Raw genomic sequence first — 21,541 nt, forward strand, 5'->3', positions numbered from 1 at the left:
CCGCGGAGGTGGGGGCCGCCCTTCCCCCCCCCCCACCCCCCGGGGGTCCGCGGGGCCCCTGCCGCGGCCAGGCGCCCGCTGCGTCTATGAAGAACACACGCGACCACACAGCAGCGGACCACCGGCCCTGTTCCCGGAAAACGCGCCCCCAGGGCAGCCCCACGCGCTCAGCGCTCAAGCCTGCTCTCTCGCCAAGCACAGCGGGTCGCTGTCGCCGCCCTTTCTTGGCGTCACCTGTAAAACCCTAACGTCTCCCGCAGTGACTTCTCACTGGTCACAGGGACACGCACTCACCCACCCTGCAAACTCAAAGCCAACAGNCCGAGGGCTGACCGCGCCGAGAAGTCGCACCGGCCTGTGCGAAGGCGGCGGGAAGGCGACACAGGGTATTAAGCGGAGAAGTGAAAAGATCAGGCCTTGGGGGGAAAGGTCCCTGGAGTTACAGTGTGATGCTTTTCCCACGAATTCTTGCAGAGTCTCTGTTCGTCCACCGGACACAGCAGCGGCTCCGGACAGGGCCTCCCGCCGCGGACGCGGGTGCCGCCGACGCCCCGGAGCGAGCACCGCCTTCGCCACAAAACACTGTTTTGATCCCGTCGTCCTCATTTCGGGACTGTGACTGCTTCTGACATGAAATTACGCCTACTCATCCTAACTGTACCGTAAACGCCCCAGGGAAGAACGCATGCTGGAAACCACGCCTCAGACACGGCTCCACGTTTTAAATTAAAACAAGCAAACGCTTCCTGAAAATGTTCACACAAGCTTCTATAGCAGTTTGGAAGGAATGCTTTCCAAATATTTAAAAAAATTTTTTCAAGGTTATTTATTTTGCGAGAGACAGCACGTGCAAGCTGGGGAGGAGCAGAGCGAGGGAGAGAGAGGGAACCCCAAGGAGGCTCTACGCTGTCTGCTCGGATCCCGACGCGGGGCTCCATCCCACAAACCGTGAGATCACGACCTGAGCTGAAATCGAGAGTCAGGCGCTCAGCCAACTGAGCCATCCAGGCGCCCCGTGAAATATTTTAAAACAAAGTACCATGCTGCCTACGATGGCCCTCTAAGTAATACGGAACATGAGGGAAGCCGGCGAGTATGTGAATGAAGGGCATCGGGCTGTGACGTCTGATTCTACTATTCTGTCTCCTTATACGTGTTAGGAAGGTTCTACCGTTTGGGCATCTGAAGCACCTGAAAGTACCCAAAGTCGACACCAAGTCCTCTTCTTCCTTCTACGAAACCCCATGAAATACGACGTTGCACAGAGCAACAAACACAACCCTCGGAGATTAAACTACAGTGATCTGTCAACGAACGTTTCGAAAGAGAAACCCGTAATGTTAGAGCAAAGAGCTCAATGAAGCGTTTGGGTTTATTTTTTTAAAAGTCCTACCTAGAGGCGCCTGGGTGGCTCACTCAGCTGGGCGTCTGACTCCTGATTTCCGCTCAGGTCAGGATCTCACAGTTCTGAGTTCGAGGGCCGCACTGGACTCCTCGTTGACAGTGCAGAGCCTCCTTGGGACTCTCTCTCCCTCTCTCTCTGCCCCTGTCCCCACACTCAATCTCAAAATTAACTAAAAACAAAACAGGCCTGCCTAAACATCTTCCTTCCACCAAAATTATTTTAGTCACACAACTCTTACCATTACAGATTTCTAAAGCTGCAGATGACCTGTGTTAGCAGCTACTTACGCCATTTCCCAATTACCTTCTTATGCCAACTTCTATATTTTCTGCTTCATTTGTAAGTCCCAACTCTATACGTAAAACGTGGTCAGTAAATGTGGTACGCCGGCTTATAGAATCACTGACTTCCAAGGCTGCAAAGGACATTCAAGGCTCCCTAGTCGACCAGCCATTTGACGTGTTTGTCTTTAGATCAACACGCATGTGCAACCGGATGAGCTTCAGCGGGTAATTTACCACTTCGCAGTGCAGACACGACACACAGTAGGAAACGCGAAGGACCAGGAAAGCTTGCTGGGTCCACGATGGCAGGTCAACTCCTAGTGCCTTCCTAGTACCTCAGTCTAAATAACTACCACTCGAGGAAATGACACTAATACATCCCTAGGTCACGTGAGAGCTCCTATTGGGGGCAGTTACAGGCCACAGCGAGTGTGTGCCCAGCACCCTGTGAACAGTGTACTTTCCCGTGCTGCGTTCAGCTGTGGGCGCCTCCCCACAACTAGTCTGAGGAATAACACCATTTCCACTCCTCGCTCAACATTTAAAGTCAAAGTCATCAAATAACGGAAGATTGCATTACCACCCTGTACTGACAAAGACAGTATTAATTATTATTTGAATTAACCTCTGAGCCATGGTTTTCATCAGTACTTAGAAAAGACAGGGACAGTTTCTAATTACACACCACCCTCGTTATGAGCCATGAGGCCGCAAAGCCATATCTGAAGAAGCTGCCACCCTTCGCCTCAAAACTGCTTGGACGTCCACTGCTGAACATTCCCGTCCCCTCCGTGTGGAAACGGAGCTTGGCACCCAGAGCTGCGGCCCCCGGAGTTACACCTTTCCTTTCAAATTGTGATGGGGGCTGCACACACGTCTACTAGCACAAGTCCCTACGCAAGGTAAGCAGGGCCCAGCGCGGACACTTCACCACCCAGCTCAGCATCCGTGCTTGTCGACAGCACGCTGCAGTAAGACGCAGGAGACGTGAAGGAACCGCTGTGCTATCACACCGACTGTATCCACCGCAAGTTCTGTCCTATTCAGCATAAAAATAATCCCTCGTGGGCACCTGGGCGGCTCAGTCGCTTAAGTGCCTGACTCTTGATTTCAGCTCCAGGCAGGATCTCAGGGCTCCTGGGTTCCAGCCTCGTGTTGGGCTCTGTGCTGACAGCATAGAGCTGCTGCAACTCTCTCTCTCCACCTCTCTCTCCTTCTCTTGAGACCTCTCTCTAAAATAAACAAACATTTAAAAATAATAATAATAATTTCTCATGGCACCTGGGTGGCTCTGTTGGTTAAGTGACCGACTTCAGCTTAGAACATGATCTCACGGTTCGTGAGTTCAAGCCCCGCGTCGGGCTCTGTGCTAACAGTTCGGAGCCTGGAGCCTGCTTCAGATTCTGTGTCTCCGTCTCTCTCTGCCCCTCCCCGATTTGCACTCTATCTCTCCCTCTCTCAAAAATAAACTTAAAAAAAATTTTTTTAGTAATAATAACAATCCCTCATGTGACAAGGGGAAAAAATCCACCAGTAGAGAGGAGTAAAAATTGAAACATGAGTTTTATTTCTGTCTTCTACCACCAACCCTCATCTCATTCTCCAAAGATAATCAACGTAACCATTTCTTATGTGTCCTTTCCGGCGCATCCGTGCACACGCAGAGGTGTCTGCACACAGCAGGTGTTGTTCCGACCCTCTGTAGGCAGGAATTTAGGAGGTGGACATTACAGCCATCCATCAACGCCTCAGCGGCAGCCATTCCTCAGTGAGGCTTTGCTGTCACCCTCTCACAACCACACTCCCTTTGCAGCACACGTTTTTCTTAGAAAAATGCACCATTTTTAAATCCTAAAAGTTTCAGGTTAATCATCTGTGACACAAACACTCACATTTAAAATATCTCAAGATTAAGGACTTGGGTGTGGCGTTATAGGATTCTTCCAATGCCAGCAGGAATGGAGAGCAGATAAAACAGATCTATGTTCTCAACTAAAGAAAACATGGAGTTTCTGAGTTTTGATTAGACCTTGATTTTAAACTTGACAAAATCATTAGTATAGCCACCGTGACAAGCAGTAGGAGATTCCTCAAAAAATTAAAACTAGAATTACAATGATCCATGACCTAGAAATTCCACTACTGGGTATTTACCCAAAGAAAATAAAAACACTCAGTTGAAAAGATCTAAGAATCACTATGTTTATCGCAACGCTATATAACAGCTAAGACACAGAAGCAACCCAAGTGTCCATCAAGACAAATGGATAAGGATGTGATATCTGCGCGCACACGTGCGCACGCACGCACGCAGGAAGACTACTCCACCATAAAAAATGATGAGATCTTGCCATTTGTGACAACATGCATGGACCTCGACATGCATGACAATGACAACACACGTTTTACTTCTGCTAAGTAAAATAAGACAGAGAAAGGCTAACACTATAGGATTTCACTTATATGTGGAATCCAAAAAACAAAGCAAAAAAGCAGAAACGGACCCATAAAAACAGAGAATAAACTGATGGCTGCCAGAAGGGCTGGGGGTTGGCGAACGGGCAGCATGGGCGCAGGGAGTGGGGGTGCCGGCTGCCAGTTTCAGGACGAGGGGCTCCCGGGCATGGAAGGCGCAGCACAGGGAATACAGGCGGTGGTGCCACGGTGGCGTGTGGTGGCTGGTGGTAGCGAAGCTTGTGGTGAGCACAGTATAACGTATAAACTTGTCAAATCACCATGTTGTTCACCTTGAAACGAACGTAACACTATGTATCAGCTATACTTAAAAAATATACACTTGACTAAATCAACCGTATGATAGAATGATGATTCTCCGGCTCTAGTACCGTCGGTACAGTGAAGACAGACAAGCTGTCGTTTCCCACGAGGCAGAGACAAAGGGCTGGCCCGACGCACTGCGCCACCCTGGCCCACTTCCCGGAGGCGCGCCTGGCGGTCGTGGTGTCCGCCGCCCCCTGGCCAGCGCTTCAAGCGTGTGTGTGGTCCTGACGACGGCCCTGCTACAGGGACCCGCGACATCAGTGCGACGAAGACCAACTTTTAAAATTAAAAGTCTACGGAAGAGTTACAATGAGTTAAGAACAGGTATTTTGACATCTAACACTTCTGTCTAGGACCCTACCCTCCCATTCCCCATTTTACCCACATAAGACTGCCTTTCATCTAAACAACATGTAAGGAAGAAACTGGGATTCAGAGAACTCTTTCCCAGACACTAAGAGGGAATTTTTGTAATCACTTCAAAAACAACTATCATAAAACTAAGGAGATCAAAACCTGAGATTTAAAACAGTCTCTAAAACTCATCCTACCAACTTATATTTAAAAACCACCAGTCTTAAATACCTCACTATGAATAACAGATTAAAAATACTTTAATTTACACAATTATTACTATAAAACTCCTTTAAACTTCTCTATAAGAAATCACTATCTTTAAATGTCAATTTCAGAGAGCCTGGGTGGCTCAGTCCAGTAAGCGTCCAACTCTTGGTTTCGGCTCAAGTTGTGATCTCACGGTTTCCTGAGTTTGGGCTCTGCACTGGCAGTGGATTCTGTCTGCCCTTCCCTCACTGGTGCTGTCTCTGTCGCTCTCAAAATAAATGGATAAACTTAAAAAAAACAATTAAAAAGGGGCACCTGGGTGGCTCAGTCGGTTAAGCATTTGACTTCGGCTCAAGTGATGACCTCGCAGTTCGTGAATTCAAGCCCCACATTGGGCTCTGTGCTGACAGCTCAGAGCCTGGAGCTGCTTCAGATTCTGTGTCTCCCTCTCTCTCTGCCCCTCCCCTGCTCACAGTCTGCCTCTCTCTGTGTCTCAAAAATAAATAAATAAGCATTGGAGCACCTGGGTGGCTCAGTCAGTTAAGCATCCGACTTCGGCTCAGATCATGATCTCACAGTTATTGGGTTCAAGCCCCGTGTCGGGCTCTGTGCTGACTGACAGTTCAGAGCCTGGAGCCTGTTTCAGATTCTGTGTCTCCCTCTCTCTCTGACCCTCCCCTGCTCATGCTGTCTGTCTGTCTGTCTCTCTCTCTCTCAGAATTTTAAATAAATAAATGAATAAGCATTTAAAAACTTTTTTCAATTTAAAAAAAGAATTGTAACTAAGTTTCCTTTCACCCTTAGTTTCCATTTTTACTTAAAAACTTAAACATGGGGGGCACTTGGGGGACTCAGTCGTTAAGCATTTTGACTTCGGCTCAGGTCATGATCTCATGGTTCATGAGTTCAAGTCCCACATTAGGTGAGCTCAAGCCCCGCTTTGGGTGAGCCCCATTTGTCTTCTCTCTCTCTCCCTCTTTCTCTCTTTCTCTGACACTCACTCACTTACACCCTCTCTTTCAAAAAAAAAAAAACCACACACACACACACACACACACACACACGGGAGAGTCTAGGTGACTCAATCAGTTAGTTGAACGTCTGAGTCTTGATTTCAGCTCAGGTCATGAACTCACAGTTCATGGGTTCAAGCCTCTCATCAGACTCAGCTGACAGTGTGGGGCCTGCTTGGGACTCTCGGTCTCCCTCTCTCTCTCTACCCCTCCCCTGCTCACTCATGCGCAGGCACACATGTGCCCCCCCCCCAAAAATAAAAATAAAAAACTTTAACATGTATTGGATGCCAGCCACACTGCACAAGGTCCTAGGGATAGAAAGTAAATAATCTCTTGATGAACTCAGTCTAGTGAGAAGAGCAAAGAAAAAGGTAACAATGATACAATGTGATTTAACACTATAACAGTTATAACATAGCAATGATACAACGTGACTTAGCACTATAATAGTTATAAAAATGATACAATGTGATTTAGCACTATAATAGTTATAGAGTAACAACTTTCACCTAAGAGGTTTTTTTTTAATGTTCAATTAAACCAAAACCCATCAACCTACTTCTTTAGGCCATTTGCTGGCTTCTATGGGAATGCAAAAATAGTATCAATAAGCTTCAGTGATTTTTACACTATATTTACCTTCCCTACTTCCTCTAACTTTACACTAAATTCTAGTCAAGCATACACAGGATTCCCTCCTTTAAGGGAATCTGCCATTTTTTCAAGTGAATCAAAATATTACGAGCTACACAAAGCACCTTGGTTACTTATTAGGAAATGTACGATACAAGTTCCTATTTTAGAGATCAGAACTTAACCATTAACAGACATAATCAGGAAGTTAGTAATAACAAATATTATTATATTGCCTTCAAAGTGCCTATAACATAAAAGAAAACAGCCGTGTAAACCAATCGCAACTTTACCAACGCGGCAAAAGCCTGCTGCAGGCAGAGGCGGAGCACCCAGGGCAGAGTAAGGAGTCCTCCCAGGACGGAGAGGGCGGCCCACGCTCGGCGGGGACACTCAAGTGGCCCAAGGGCAGGATGTTGCCACATGTGTCTTTGTACCTCCCGTGTGTGTTTACTTGTTTACCAACTGAGCCGTCTACAAGGAGACACGTCCCCCAGTAGCTAGCAAGAGCCGACAGCGTATGATAGGAAGTTGCATCCCGCTGAAAATAATGAGAAACGGCTTTACAGAAGAGGGAGCATTCGAAACAGAACCGGCAGGCAAGCGGGATTTTGACAGGCAAAGACGGGTCTGACTGCACAAAAGGGTACTAGACACAGGCCAAGCCGGGGCAAGGGCGCTGAGGGGCTGAGCTATTGTGTGTTCAGGGACCACGAGTAATCCAGTTAAGCCAGATTAGGGGGCTCATTTAAAGAAGAGGAGATGCCACGCTTAGAAAGTTAGGTTGGCACTGAGAATGGAAGACCTGAGCGCCAGGTGCAGGCGGGCAATTTGCTTTTCAAGAGGGGAACACAAAGAAGGGTGTGCAGAAGTGTGAAGCGGGGAGGTGTGGGCATCGCTGCGGCTTCCGTAACACGCACAGGGGAGAACGCAGGCGAGAGGTCTTCGCGACAGTCCCGCAGAGGCGGCGCCAGACCCTGAAATGTGGGCAGGACCTGCAAGGCCACATCGAGGGCCGGAATCTGCAAATCTACCAAGATNGTGGAGACAGCCCTCCTGGGCGACTGGAAAGCAGAAGGGTGTGGAAGCACGATGCGGACTTCGGCTCCTGGTGCCGAAGCACAGGTCTGGTGCCCTCCCTCCATCACCTTTCCGGGGTGCCCTCTGACACGAAACAAAACCAGGCTCGTTCAAAAAGCCCTCCTTATGCGAATCCCCACTGCAGGCCCTTCCCAGTTCCGCCCACGCCTTTCCTCGGCCCCTTTCCATCACCCTTTCTTTCAATCCTGCACAGAAGCCAGCTCCTCCGGGAATTCTCCCAACGCGGTCACTGGCTGAGTATGACCACTGTTTAAGTTTGACTCCGATGTGAATTTGCAGGCACCCGGCCTCACCGCGGCAGACTGCCAGTGTGTGCTGGGTGAGTTATCGACAGCTACCCAATTCTGACAACCAGTTCTTCATTATTACTGTTAAAACCTCTCAAAGTAAACTTTATAGACGGTAAGTTGTAGGGGCGCCTGAGTGGCTCAGTTGGGTTGACTCTTGATTTTGGTTCAGGTCACGATCTAACAGTCTGTGAGTTGGAGCCCCGCGTCCGGCTCTGTGCTGACAGTGCAGAGCCTGCTTGGGACTCTCTGCCCCTCCCCTGCTTGCTCTCTCTCGAAACGAATACATTTTAAGAGATTTTTAAGTAAAAATTTAAAAACAGGGTAACTTGTAAACTCTTTCCGTTAATCGAATCCATATATCAGTAAATGAGACAGCTGTTACATTACAAGACATGCCTAAGTTACATACCGTCTCATGGGAAATGAGTGTATGACTTCCGAGTAAGTCAGAAAATTATAATCTTCAAATTTAACTGATCTATAGCAGGGTCACTCACGAGGAAAGCACTCAAATTTCTTTCCGTAGAGAGAGCTGCCAGTCAGGAAAAGACTCCTAGATGCACCGACTCACAATATTTTAATTGAAATAACAATCAATAAATCTAGTTTTCCCAATATTCGCATATTTCAGTCTCTGAAGATGTAGGACTACACAAGTTCCAAGATGATATTAGCATTAAAAGTGGTTTTTTATTAATTATCTGACTTTCTATCACAGCTCCAGAGCCCCTATGCAAAATCCTGGTACTAACAGGTATTTTCAAAGATCTTTGTAGATTAGCAAACAATTTTAACAACTTTCAGCACACTCACATTTTTAAATGGCAAAATATTTTAAACGACAGGTTTAAACTTCTTAAATCATGAAATCATAGCTAAATTACTATACTTTTGTCCTCATAATTTGAAGATAAATGTTACTCTCCAATTTATCTTTTTATGTCTTTACCACACCAATTCTCACTTTTCATTATGACTCTTCAAATAATTAGTGCAAGACCCTCTAGTAACAAGAAATTCCATGACATGCAATTATGTAACAAGTGGTCTAGTGTCCTCCTAGGCTTTTTCATTCCCTACAATGTCCAGACGTTGCTTTAACATACTTTCCATGTAGCAGTTTTCTATTTAATTATATGTGAAATTCTGTCCAAGCACACACACAAAAAAAATTCCCTGGTATCATAAATTCACTATTTTATATTTACCATAAAAATATTAAATACTAAAAACAAATACGTAAGCAAAAAACCCCCAAATACTATAAGTATGTGCCATGCTAAATTATTCCTGTTTCCTGTGTGCTGCCAACTTATTAAGCCATTTATAATGGCTCAACCACCGAATCCAAATTCAAATTTTAACCACTTTAAATAATTTTGCACAAGCATGATTAGGAAACAAATGAAATGTTATTCAGGAAACTTGTGGGGTGCCTGAGGTCAGTTGGTTAGGCATCATCTTGATTTCGGCTCAGGTTACAATCTCGCGGGTTCTGTGCCGACAGCACACGGCCTGCTTGGGACTCTCTCTGCTCCTTCCCTGCCTGTGTACACACACACTCACTGTCTCCCAAAATAAACTTTAAAAATTAAGAAAGAAAGAAAGCGTGCCACAGCACCCCACGGCAATCAGATCAAATGCACAATCACCACTGCATAAGGCGGGCCGTGTGTGTGAGACGCCCCAGCATACGTGGAGCTGCGCAGCCAGGCTCCACCAAGAAAATGTAACTCACGCTTTCCGGACGCCGGGGTAGAAAGACACTGGACTCTGTTCCGGAGTCCTGAGGACTGGAATCAGGTACATCTCACCCACCTACTACGCATGTGGCTCTGTGTAAGTCCTAAGTTTCTTTTTCTATAAAATGTCACATGGATACTGGGGCCAGTGTGTGTTGAAGTGCCTGGTGAGCAATAAAACACGGTACAGATGTGACTTCCTTTATCACATGATGGTGGCCGGGGCACGCGGGTGGGAGCAAAGAACGATTATTCCATGTAGCTTTTCTCCCTGTTTTCTCTCCTGCATGTGTACTCGGTATCAAAATTTCAAAGAGGGGAGGGTGTGCATTTCTCTACAGTCCAAGCATCAAACTATTAGCAAGAATCCTGCCATTTTTTACCCTATGGGGTTTACTTATAGGTACGTAATCATAAATTAAATTAGTAATATTCAGAAAGTAATTAGGAATAATGGTGCATGGCACATGTTTACATTTTCCATTTTTTGCAAACTTGATAAAACACTGAGTTGCCTTTCACACGTAATTTCATATTTAACCAAGCAGCAAGTCTAAACCTTCAATGAGTCCAAGTTTTCAACAAAACCCAACAATTTAATATCTATGAACCTAGTGCTATGAAAGAAACAAACATATTTATACATAGACACCATTTTGTCCTCACTGAATTTATACTCTGCTCAAAGGGGCAAGGCATAAATAAGTAACCCCACTTCCTACCATGCAGGGAAAACAGAAGCCCTCTGAAGGCTGAATACGCTGCCCAGCACGGCCCTGCCCCAGCCATCGCTCCTTCCCGGCACCACAGAGCAGCCACATCTATTCCTCCTCCCTCCCTCCCTCCCTCTCTCTCAAAAATCTTATTCTACCAACTATCCTCTGCTCTCCTACAGAATCCTACGCATCCGTCTCTCCAGTGGGTCCTTCCCACTCGCCTCTACATACTTAAGTCTCTGCCATTACACAGAGGAGGAGGAGGAGAATGAGAAAAAGCAGACCAATCTCACCTGGTTTGGAGGCGGGGGAAGAAAAAGCTGGCGAACCTGCATGTTGGTGACTGGCCGGGGCTGCTACAGTCAGCTGGGTGACCGTACGGTCCCTTCACTACCCCAGGGGCAGGGGGAAGCAAGCAGGCATGAAAATCCAGGCCACACACCACCAGCCAAGCCATCTACCCTAGAGAAAGGGCATCGCTCATGAGTCTGCACAGGCGCCCTATGGGGTGGGGCTGGCCCCATGAGCACAGTCCCCCCGCAAGCCGTTTCAGCAAACCAGAGACCCAAAGTCACCCGGACACCTTCTTCCTCCTATGCCTCCCGACATCCAATCCACCTCAGACCGCACTGACTCTGCCTGCTAAGTCCCCTCTGTCCGGGTCCCCTCACCAACCACACTAGATCAGATCACTGTCAGCTCTCCCTAGGCAGGGCCAGGCTTCCCCGCCCCCCCCGCCGCCAGCCCCTCCGTCTGTGTGCACAGCCCAAGCAGCCCAAGCACAGCACCGGCTCCCCACTGCCCCTGTGCCACAGACCAAGTGCTCCCCAGTGCAGCCACCGAGCCTGCAGCCGGAGGACCTCGGCTCAGGCTGACGCCCCCGTAACTCAGCCCTCCCACACCTGAGCCAATGCCCGTTACCCACTCCGTAGCTTCCCCTCCCCTTCTGAAGCAATTGTTAACAGCTGCACTTGCACACGTTTGTGCAGTCACCTGGTTAATATCCATCTATCCCACTAGCCTTGGGCATCTGGTATGTTTCTACTCACCTCTGTATCCTACACTCAGCATGGTGCCCAGCCCACAGACATTCATTTTTTAAAGATATTTTTAAAAAAATTTTAAGTGATCTCTACACCCAACGTGGGCTTGAACTCACAACCCGGAGATCAAGTGTCGCGTGCTCCCCTGACTGAGCCAGCCAGGCACCCCGGCCCGCATTCATAATTACGTTTTGGATCAACAAATAAGCATGAAACAACTAATTCTATAGCCAATACCTTAGGGAGGGCAAGATAAGGTACATGATGAAGTACATATGCACTGAGGAAACGCAAGGGAGATGTTTTTCTATGAGTAGGTTTACTACGTTTAAAAAAACAAAAAGAGCAGGAGGGAGCATGGAGGTGAAAAGGGTATGAGGGTGGGTCACGGGGGAGGGGAGGGGAGGGGAAGGGAGGAAGAGCTGGGGAGACACAGAGGGAGGGTCTTGAAAGCGTCAGGGAACATCTGACGCTGTAGATGCGGGAGCTGAGACGTGCTTAAATCAAGACTAACTTGGCAGAATGAAGTGTGCCGCGGGAAGGGGTCCTGAGCGGCTTCAGAGAGGAGGCAGAAGAGCGGCTCGGGCTCAGTAACTGGCCGAAAGCAGAGAGGAGCCCGGTCTGGGAGGTGCGATCCGGGGAGGCGGCCCCAGGCGGCCCCAGGACGGCGGGAGGCGGGATCAGCGCGGCACGTGGTTTACACTCCAAGCCGGGAGCGGGACAGGACTGGTCTGTCCGATGCCGATGCCGCTAAAGGAGAAGAGAACTGGAGTTGTTCCAGTTACAGAAGCGCCGGGAATCTCCTTCTCCTGGGGGGGGGTAATGTCCACTGACAGAGTTTAAGCCAAATAGGAGTTTTAAAGAACCCACCCACAAGAGCCGCTAAAATGTAAGTATTCTAACGGGAAAATGAAAGTACAAACAGCCTCCGTCTCTTGTTTTGCTTTCTTCTGTTTCCTTGACCAATGAGGGGAAGAGAAAGCGATGAGATTCTAACACGTTCTCCCCTAGTCCCTCCATTTCGACACCATCCCCAGTCACCTGGCCAAAGGCATTTTATGCAAGACGTGTGCACATTCACCGTGGAAGACGGTGCAGCAATGGCCCCGGCCTGTCCACACCGCCCTCGAGGAGCCCCTCCCACACTGCCTGGCCAAGTGAACTAAATCATTGAGATTCACTCGGAGACTCTAGTATCTCAGAGCAGAAGCTAATTCCTCGTCGCTCTCCACTCACCAGCAATGGAAATGCTTGGACAGGAAACGGAGTAGAAGAGACTTTATTTTTAAGTTCGCAACTAAAACCACAGTCTCCACCGTCTCACAAGCTTGTTGCTAGATCTTAATAGAAACATTTACTTAGAGGACTAAATAGATTCCAGTTGTTCTATGAAGTTGGAATGGACGGTCAAGTCCATTCCAAGAGGAAGCAAAAATAAGAGCTACAGGAGGCGAGGTGTGATACAGACGCAGTAACTATATTTACCTACGTAGGAATCAGGAGGGATAACTAGTCTAAAAACAAGGGTAATATTCATAATAAGAAAATCCAGTATTTTCCCACCACATGTAGAAAATTACCATTGAAGCAAAAGGGCCAAGTAACCGACATTAGGATGTGTGCACGCTAGCCCAAGCAGTGTGCAGGGTGCTTTACACACCCCACACCCCCCCCACGTGATCCCCTCGACTGCCCCTGAAGTGTCATCTACCACTATTTTGCAGACGAGGAAAATGAAATCAAAGCAATCAAGTAACTCCCCAACTCACAACACTGGTGAGGAAGGAGCTGGTTTTTCTTTCCCTGCCTGCCTGAGACGGAGCGCTGCAGGGGAGAGAGTCCAGGCCTCACTCCCCATGGTCGCCTGTGCAGACCTACACCAGGAGCTCCGGGATTTGCACAAGAGGCAGAAAACAACCCTCCAGCAAGGTAAACATCCTTTACAGAGAAATCAAACAAGCCACAGTGGTGATGGGCGCACCCCCCCGCCAAAAGAGTTGTGGAGAAGGTTTTAAACATACCCAGGAAGGTTAAAACTGTCCCGGAAGTTCATTTGGAGCTGCTGCTAAACCAGATACCTTTCAAATGAGCAGAGTTTCCTTCTCACCCAAAACCGGCTTTCCAAATAAAATTCATTCTTTAAAAATTTTGATTATCTGGAGTGCCTGGCTGGCTCAGTCGGTGGAGCATGTGACTTGCTCTCAGGGCTGTGAGTTCAAGCCCCATGTTAGGTGTACAAATTACTTGAAAAAATAAAATCTTAGAAAAAAATTTTAAGTATCTGATAAAAAGCTATTCCAAGAGGAAACCATATTAAGAAACACTCCAGAGGCACCTGGGTGGCTCAATCAGTTGAACATCCGACTTCGGCTCAGCTCATGATCTCTTAGTTCACGAGTACGAGCCCTGCACGGGGCTCTGTGCCGACAGCTCAGGGCCTGGAACCTGCTTCAGATTCTGTGTCCCCCTCCTTCCCTGCCCCTCCCCCACTTGCATTCTGTCTCCTTTTCAAAAATAAGTAAACATTAAAAAATCTTTTAAAAAAAAGCCCACTCCCATTATACAGTAGACAGCCACACAAAAGAAAGAAGTGTGTACGACACAATACGGTAGTCCATACTGTACGGACGGCGCACATCTTTGGGTGAGAAGCACCCTTTCCATTACTAGTGAATTCATCTATTCCCAAACAAATATTCAAATGTAATCGCGTACAAAACAGGAGGAGGAAAAGTAATCCACTTCACTTTAAGGGATGTGTGTGTTCAGAAACATGAACGGGACAGTCCGCAAATAGACACAGGCTGCTGGCCTCCGACAGATTAATGAGGCCACGTGACTGAAAAGCCTGGCTCTCTGAGCCGGGAGGCGTCTCTTCCACCGGGACTACCATTTGCGGAGTGCTTTACGGAGTCCTCCGGACACTGACACAAGCACTCTCACGTACGTGGTGACTAAGCCATCGAGGCGGCTTATAAAGGTGTGTTAATACGACTTGTGTTTCACTTAGCCTAGCCTGCTGATCTGGTCAGACCGCAGCTACGTATCTGCTCCTATCGTGGGGATGTTCTGAATCACCCCAAGTTTAAGTGTGTGTATGTGTGTGTGCTCATTTTCCATCACATTATTTTCTAGCCCAAACACGTTATTCACAAATCTCCCTCAGCTCAAAATTCAAATGAACATATTGTTCTAATCTGTGCCACCAGCCCACCGTTTCTGGAAGTTTCGCCTTCTGAGCTGCAACCCCAACACCCCTGGTCGTCATGCCCGAGGTTCCGCTTAGAGGGTGTGCGCCAGGCACTAGTCTCTCTTCAGAGCCTGAGCCGGGAGGATTTAAGTAGCTTTCCCAAGGTCACGTGGTACCGCGAGGCGTCTAAATTAGAACCAGGTTCCAACTCCAGAACCCGGGCTCTGAACTGTGAGGTTATACTGCCTCCGATGGCTAGCGACAGCAGACATAGCATCTGAAAACACACTTCGTATTTCTAGACCTTTCGACTGGCTTAAATGGCTACCCAGCCAGCACTGAGGCTGCAGTATTTAAGTTTCCACAACTAGTCACCTGATATACCATCATCTCATCCTATGAGCCCAAAGACAGTAAACCCCCGATTCTGTGGGCCTGATTCCTTGGGTTTAGTGCTGTCTTCAGTTGCTTGGGTTGAGATCCACATAGACCTTTGCTTGGCTTTCATCAGGTCAAAATCCAGTCTCAGCAGAGCAACTAATAAAAAGACCTGCTGGATAGCGTGCACCCATTACAGAACAGCCACCGGCTGTTACACTTACGCTAAGATAGTAATAAGCTTTTAGAAATGCCCTAGACCAAGTCTGTAAAGGCGAAAAGCTGCCAGTTATGGCTGGAAAGAGCCCGGGGCACGCAATCGCCCAGTATCAATTCGGAAGTTCGCGTTGTCCCTGACGATCTTTTGAAATTTGACTGTTTAGAATCTAAAATATTTCCATAGAAACAACCTCTAGCTATGAAACAACAAAAACAAACAAAAGAGGGCCAAGAAGAGAAACAAACCCCACTTGACCTGAGCCACAGCGCGGCTGAGAGGCTGGAGTGTGGCGGGCGATGCTGCCAGTCAGTGGGGCACAAGCTTGAAGAGATGAGCGTGAACTCGACTGTAAGCTCCTTACAGTCCTGCCCTCTGCCTTCTTCTGGCTTTCTATGCCCCCCGCCCAGCAGGACAGGCTCTCGGGAAGGAAGCACAGGAGTTGGGGCATGTTCCTCAGCAATGAGGGAGAGACACGGGGCTGGCTATGCAGAACAGGTTAACCTAGGCGGAAGGAAGGAAGGAAGGAAGGAAGGAAGGAAGGAAGGAAGGAAGGAAGGAAGGAAGAAAGAAAGAAAAAGGAAGGAAGGAAGGAAGGAAGGAAGGAAGAAAGAGAAAGAAAGAAAGAAAGAAAGAAAGAAAGAAAGAAAGAAAGAAAGAAGAGTAAAACCTAATAAAATAGAACTCATCACCAAAATGTAATAAAACAGGACTCATCACATAGCCCTGGCTTGCTCCAGATAGCTAGAAACAACAGTTAAAATACCAGTATTTGGCAATTTTTTTAAATTATTTGAGAGAGAGAGAGTAAGCATGCATGAGCAGGGGAAGGGCAGAGAGGAAGGGAGAGAGAGAATCCCAAGCAGGCTCTGAGCTGAGCGGAGCTCAATCCCATGACCGGCCGTGAGAACCGTGACCTAAACCGAAACCAAGAGTCGGACGCTTAACCAATTAAGCCACCCACCCAGGCACCCCCAGTACTTGGCAATTTTGAAATCATTTCAGTCCTTCTCAATGGTCACATAATTTTTCAGTGGCATTCAAATACTTGGTTATATCACTTAAGATACAGGAATCTATAGGATAAAACAGAGATGCCCCTGCCACTCTGTGCACAGCACAGTTTCTACACTTGGCTACAACCTAAATCACACTGCCATCTTATAACCACTCCTGGGCAGCCGGGTGGCTCAGCTGGTTAAGCGTCTGACGTTGGCTCAGGTCAGGATCGCACCGTTCATGGGTTCATGGGCAGCAGCGGGCTCTGTGCTGCCAGCTCAGAGCCTGGGGCCTGCCTCGCATTCTGTCTCCCTCTCTCTGCCCCTCCCCGGCTTGCACTCTGTCTCTTTCAAAAATAAACATTAAAAAAAAAAAAAAAGTAAAACCACTCCTTCTTTAACCACATGACGCAGGGAGACATCCAGAAAACCCTGACCAAGATACTACTAGCAAAATATCTACAGGTAATTGCCACAGTCACACTTTCAACCTTGTCTTTTAAAGATTTTAATAGCTAACCGTTCTCCAGTTGCGTTAATGCTCACTGTGAGGCCAGAACGGCATTATCTACCATCTTTATTTGAAACCTGCGGGCATGCAAATAGATACCAGGGCTGTCAAATCTTTACCCCCTTCACTTTCACATTCTCCTTATAAAGAAACACAGCAAGCCATAACAATGTGAGTAAATGCTCGTTTGAATGAATGACTGGTATGTACCAAGCCTGGAAGAAGGCACTATTATTAACCCTGTCTTACAAGCGAGGAAACTGAAGCACGGAGGTTAATTAACTTCCTCAAGTTCCAAAGGGTAGTTACGTGTTGGAACTGAGTTTCAAAGCCAGCCGTCTGACTCCGGAGTTCTCGGTTTGAACCTTTATGCCATGCTACCTCTCTGATGTCTAATTGTGCATTTAAGTTGTATCTTCAAGTCGTTAACCTTTTAGGGCACCCGGGTGGCTCGGTCAGTTAAGCGCCCAACTCTTGATTTCGGCTCCGGTCGTGATCTCGTGGTTCATGGGACTGAGCCCCACGCTGGGCTCTGTGCTGCGCCGACAGCACAGGGCCCGCGCGAGAGTCTCTCCCTCTCTCTCCACCTCTCCCCCGACTTGCAAGCGCGCATGCGCTCTCAAGGTGAATAAACATTTAAATAAAACAGAATATTAAATTGCTGTCATTCTGTCTCAAGTTTTTCTTTCTTCTGGCTAGTGGAGGTGGTAGCTCTGATTTCATTAGAATAGGCCCATTTGGGTTGGGAGAAGTCTACCGTTAAACCTGAATCCTTCGTATACGGGCCTCACGCTACCTGGTGCAAAATCCTCTCCGATTACCCTAGATACAAACATATTAAAGGGGGCGGGGGTGATCCTTCCTTGCATTTTATCACTGAGTAATTAGATTTTAAAATCCTTAGGAATAAGAACCATTCATTTTACTCCTTTTGCACATGGAAGCGTGGGCACTAGCCTAGTACTAAGCTCGGAATCCACACTCAAATACCTGATTGTTTGTCAGGTCAGGCTTTTAGTGGTTAACAGTACGTTTCTTGTTTTACTGTGAGTTTTAATAGATTTTGGCATCAGCCTTGTGGAATAGTCTTGGTGACACTGTTTTATGGTACCCAATGTGTTGACAGCAGTCTGGCAGATTAACTCTACAAAGAGTTGCCCACTGTCTGCTTACGTTAGGTCCGGTAGCCAAACAGGGTCACGCTGAAATACCTGATTCATGAGTCCGTCTATGCCGCACTCTATGTGCCGTTCTCAACGTATGGAGCAAGGCGGGTCAGAGGTGGCCCCAGGTGTGACTACAGTGACATGCAACTGTGAAACCTTTTTGCTAAAGATCAGAGGCTTAGGGTCTGATTTCAGATGCATTCAGGTGATTTCCCTTTTTATTTGGTAAACAAAACAGAAAAACACAAGTACCTGCAAACTGAAAAGTTGTTCATTTTTTTTTCCTCGTTACTGTATTTCATTAATTCTAAGACATACTTTTTTCCACATCTCAGTACAGCAAAAATAGGTCTTGCAACCATCTTAGATTCGACAAAATACAACAGCAAATCATAATTGCACATATTCTGGGTTCTATGGTTTTCAAGTTTTATATTAGCATCAACTCATTACTCATAATTAACTTAGGGGACAAAGTTAACTACTTGTCTGTGTTCTTCCTTTTCTTACCCTCCTCCGTGTGTCACAGAAGGTACAGCAAGGAACGTGGGAGATAAAGGCAGGGCAGCCTAACTTCAAGGAGACAAAAGCTTTGAAGCTTTTACTCTAAGTGCAAAGCCGTTACCCTCCTGTGAGGAAAGTACAGCCTGAAAGTTTCTCCCGGCTGCATGTAGCCCAAATGTGTTTCTTCTATGAGAAAGACACAATTCCAAGGTGAAAGAGTTCCAGATGCTAAAGTCTTCCTACTAGCTTACATCAACTTGCTCCAAGACACAATAAGCCTTTTAACTCAAGCTCGAAAACCTCAAGGGCTTTCTCCTCCACCTCCCAATATCAAAATCATGCTCACATATTTAAACAATTAGGTGAGACGTACAGAAGCTAGCACTAAATATGTCTGAAATTTGAGTGCTAAATGTGCAGTTAATATTAACCAAATTCAGATCTCATCTACAGGAATTTTTTTTAGTTGATTCTTGTTTTCTTTGACTTTAGAAAACTTTAAAAGGATGGGGTGGGGAAGGTTCTTTAAATTCAACCTAGTGCAGAACAAAATTTCTTCGGGAGAGAAAAAATGAGCCAATTACTGCTAAGTGATCTACAAAAAAGAAAAACCCTGAGAGGCAAAAGTTGGAAATATTTGTTTCAAAAATATAACTAACTAAGGTGATGTTTTTTCCCCCAGAAAATTTCCCTGGCTATAGGACAAAACACTGAAAAGTTTTCAGAGTCCTTCTTCCCACATAAGGTACCACATAGTTTCTTGGCAGTGGTTTCTCCTGATTGTAAAAATATCTTTCAGTTCAGGGCACCTGGGTGGCTCAGTTGGTCAGGCGTCAGACTCTTGCTTTCAGCTCAGGTCATGATCTCACGGTCCAACAGATGGAGCCCTGTGTCGGGCCCTGCCTGCGCTGGTAGTGGCGGAGGCCTGCTTGGGACTCTCTCCTCTCTCTGCCCCGACCCCCACTTGCTCTAGCACATTCTCTCTCATTCTCTCAAAATAAATAGACATTTTTTAATCTTTCAGTTCAAATTTTTAAAAATATAAAAATTAAAATAAAAACACCTGCAATCCAAATAACTGACATTTAATGAATCCTAACACAATGAGCGCTGTGTGAAGTATTTAAATGCAAATGCACTGTTACATTAATCTAAGTAAGTCTACGAGCTGTTAGCATCCTCTTGCTACAGCTTAAGAAACTGAGTCTTCGAGAAGTTAAAAGAAAATTTGCTTATGGTCAGTGTGCTAATAAGTCCCTCGTCCAAAAGTCGCACAGCCAATAAGTGGTTGGACAGAGATTCAAACCAGATCTATTTAACTATGGGATTGGAGTCTTTAACTAAGTGTCACTGCTAATCCCTAAAACCACTCATTTTTCCCCAGTCTTATCCTGTGCTTATAATTTAATTTGTATAAAATTGGAACCACGGTTAATATTATTTTCTACTCTACTCTTACAAGCTTTTTATTTTTAAAAAACATGATCTGTAATGCTTGCATAATATCCCAACATGAATATAACACAATTTGACCATTTGTAATTTTTCACTCAGAAAAAAAGTGCTGTGACTTCTTATTTGTAACAGCTGATTGGGTTGCAGATTTTTCCTTAGGATACACGGCTGATACAACTTCAATGGCCATTTATAAAGGTCTTGATACATACAATCTCCAGTTTCATTCCAAAATGCTTGTGCTTACTGAACTTCAGCCAGCGCTGAGCATGCAAGTTTCACTAATATTCCAGCAGCATCAAGAACATATTTTAGGGGCACCTCAGTAGCTCAGTCAATTGAGCATCCAACTCTTGATTTCCACTCAGGTCATGATCTCATGGCTGTGAGATCAAGCCCGACATCAGGCTCCACACTGAACGTGGTGCCTGCTTAAGATTCTCTCTCCCTCTGCTCTTCCCCAACTTGCACTTTAAATAAATGAATGAATAAATCAATAGATTTTTTTTTATTTTTACTAGTTTGATACAGAAGAAAAGAGTATCTCATTTTAATTTGCATTTCTTTCATTACTCACTCCACAATTTGAAAATTTTCATATTCACTGGCAATCACATTTTCTTTCTCTGCATTGCCTACTGACATCCTTTACTACTTTTCCAGTGGGCTGCAACTGTTTCTCTGCTGTATTCTCTCATAGAATATGCTGCTGAGACTTTTTAATGGATCTATACACACACACAAAGTAGATGAATTATAAAACATGAAACGGTTCTCCCTAATGTTGAAACACACACATTTAAAAGACAGCTGAGGGGTGCCTGGGTGGCTCAGTTGGTAGAGCTCTTGACCTCTGGGTCGTGAGTTCAAGTCCCACATTGGGCATAAACCGTACTTTAAAAAACGAAAAGAAGGGGCACCTGGGTGGCTAAGTCGGCTAAGCATCCGACTCCTGATATTAGCTCAGGTCAACATGAGCTGAAATCTTGATCTCAGAGACGTGATTTCAAGCCCTGCTTTGGGCTCCATGCTGGGCTTGGAGCCTCCTTAGGAAAAAAAAAATAGGAAAAAATAAAACTGAACTAAACTGTGAACTTCAGTTTGTAGTAACCATATTTGTATGGCCTTCTTAGACTCCCAACCAAATTATCATTGTGCTGTTTTGATTCTGAAAGAGTAATACTAATATCCTCTGGAATTCTGTCACTATCCTGAATGTGCCCATGCTGTAAAAAGCATTTACAAAACTAAAGTCAAGCTATATGTGAAAATAATTCTAAGTTCATCTTTATAAGATCTTTTTCTTTCATAAAACAAACCAAAAAAAAGGTTTAATATTTTGCCATTTCTTGACTTGTAAGTTGTACAACTTCATCCGTTAAGTAGCTAGACTTTGGAACCTTTCTATGTTACCATTTTGTCTTTTGATACATCCTACCCTCCTCAAATGCTCCTCTTTCCCGATCTAACGGAAGCTCAGAATCCCCAACCTCGTTTCTCAGCTCCAGAGCCGGCCCCTCCCGGCGCCCACACCCCCGTCTTCGCGC

At 46.2% G+C, this 21,541-nt stretch overlaps 1 protein-coding gene across 1 annotated transcript in view; it reads right to left on the reverse strand.

The window, feature by feature from the left end:
• Positions 1-21,541, reverse strand: part of CHD7 (chromodomain helicase DNA binding protein 7) — a 174,955-nt gene that overhangs the window by 153,079 nt on the left and 335 nt on the right.

Source organism: Crocuta crocuta, unplaced genomic scaffold (assembly GCF_008692635.1).
Source record: "Crocuta crocuta isolate KB4526 unplaced genomic scaffold, BGI_CrCroc_1.0 scaffold20, whole genome shotgun sequence".
NCBI classification, from domain to species: Eukaryota; Metazoa; Chordata; class Mammalia; order Carnivora; family Hyaenidae; genus Crocuta; species Crocuta crocuta.